The 2,348-nt window shown below is 38.9% G+C and overlaps 1 pseudogene; it reads right to left on the bottom strand.

Moving 5' to 3' along the window:
- Positions 1-1,356: 1,356 nt before the first annotated feature.
- LOC122229246 lies at positions 1,357-2,141 on the bottom strand (annotated as a pseudogene).
- Positions 2,142-2,348: the final 207 nt, after the last annotated feature.

A 2,348-nucleotide genomic window follows, 5' to 3' on the forward strand; every position in this document is an offset into this window, starting at 1 on the left:
CCCCAAGAGAATGTAGTGGGAGTAGACTTCTGAACTCCAAGGTGGGAGAAAAGAACCCACAAGGGTTCTCTAGAGAAGATGCTCTATCTTTTTTTTTTTTTTTTTGGCTGGGATAAATCTGGAGACAGTTCCCAGCAGTACTGTGACTAATGTTCTTGGAAGGAATCATCTATATATTGATCCAAATAAAGAATATTTATTTTAAGATTGGCATCCAACTACTCTTGGTGCTCCTCAGGAGAAAAAGGGAAAATATGATGGTCCTTATTGGAAATAGAAGCATATGTTATCCAAAACACTTAACAGTCTTTTGTATTATCTAAACCTTGATATAAATCAGGAGTAATTAAAATATAAACAAAATAAAGCGTTTTTTCTTATAATATGCAGCATAACAGTTAACATATATAACATTTGGAAAGATAAATTCACATTATCAATGAGTATATAAGCTTATTTATAATAGTAATATATGACATATTTAGACATGCCATGTCTACTCTGTACATCCCTCCCCTAGTTATAATGCTGATGTTTTCTTGACCAAATGAAAATGGAACACATTACTCTTGTTTCTGTATGATAAAACATGAATTTCCTCCACAATGGAGCCTCTGAGGATTTGGTAAGAGCAGTTGAAGAGCTGTGAACTGCACTTAAGCATCTTTAAAATAAAAGTCTTTAATAAATGGAAGCCATTTGCTTCCAGCTGCTCTTAAGGACAGCAGCCCTCAAGGGGAGAAAACACAAAAATGAATGGATGCTTAATAAATATTTGTTGAATTGAATTGAGTAAGTAATTGATTATTCTTCAGCCACAGAAGTCATTCTGGAGCTTTTAGAAGGAAGGTGGTATGGCAATTTAGCTTGATCTATGTGGCATTTATAGGTAGAAGGTCCTACTATGGTAAGACAGTATGCATCAGAAGGGATTTGATACGACACAGGCATTAGAATATGGTTGCAGGGACATAGTTGCTGGCAATAAAGAAGATTTTAAAAAGTATTTTAAACTAGAATAGAAGGAGGTGGCAGTTGCTGACATCTGATAAATCCTTAGATTTGTTATGAATATTATTTTTTTCTCTTTCCCTTTGAGACTGGGAAATGAGACAAATCCACTGAAATTATCATCTTGGAACATCTAGGAAAGAGCTTAAAATTGCCTTCCAGAGCAATCGTGGAATGGTGCGACTGGTCACAAACTAGATTTTGAAAAGAAAATATACAATACCACACAATCTAATGTTCAGAGACTAACAAGCAGATAACATTATGACATTAGCAACCCCCACCATTTTTTGTGAAAGAGAATTTTTTATTACTTCTACGTACAGAAAAGTCAACAGTGTACACTTAGTCCGGTTTGGTGACAAATTCTTTAGCCTTTGCCTTTTCCAACTTGGCAATGTGAGGCACCAACTTTGGACCCAGAATGTTGCCTCCCAGGTGAAAGCAGATCTCATCATATCTGTCAGTGTCATTGGTCTTGATGGTTTCCACCAGCCTAGCCAGAGCTCCTTTGTCTTCTGAGTTAACCTGTGTGAAGGCAACAGTGGTGCAGCCTTCCAGTGGACCAGATGCCCCTGGCCTGTCCTTCTAGATGATAAAACAGTAGGGAACCCTCATTTTACTACACAAGGCAGGCAGGAAGACAACCAGCTCAATGGGATCTACATCATGTGCAATCACTTCCAGCTGAGCCTTCTTATTTTCCACCAAGGTGGTGACAGTATTAACCTCAGCTTGAAGGACAGGCAGTCTCTTACTGGGGACATCCCCTTTGCCAAGAGTTTTCTTCTCAGCCCAAGCCAACAGTCTCTGCTTGTTCTCTTGCTTTGTCTCTGGTCTGTATTTGTGAGCCAGCTTAAGCATCTGAGTGGCTATTTTGTGGTCCAGGCCTGGGTAAACTGGTTAATCATGGGAGGCACTTTTAGACCTTTATAGAGAATATCCCTTTGCTTCTGAAGCCAGATGTAGTGGGGCCATTTGGCAAAGCAGGTGAGGCCCCTTTTGGGCTGGATGTCCTGTCCAGTGCCAAAATTCTTGAGCCTTTTCTCAAACAGAGGACTGACCACCTTCTTCATGACAGCAAGGGCTGGGACCACCTTTTTCTCCTTAGGTTTCTTTCCTTGAAGCATCTCGGATGGCTGGAGGAGAGAGTGCAAACTGCTTTTAAACAATCTTCAATTAAAAACAAATTTCATAATAAGAAAAATCTGTAAAAACATTTTTACCTTCAGGCATGCTCTTTCATTATACTCATCATAATTTATTTCTTTACATAGTTGAATGGCTGCCCACAGAAACATTTAGGGCAATGCTTTTCAACCACAGCACAATTAAGA

The sequence above is a fragment of the Panthera leo genome, chromosome C2 (assembly GCF_018350215.1).
Source record: "Panthera leo isolate Ple1 chromosome C2, P.leo_Ple1_pat1.1, whole genome shotgun sequence".
Taxonomy (NCBI): domain Eukaryota; kingdom Metazoa; phylum Chordata; class Mammalia; order Carnivora; family Felidae; genus Panthera; species Panthera leo.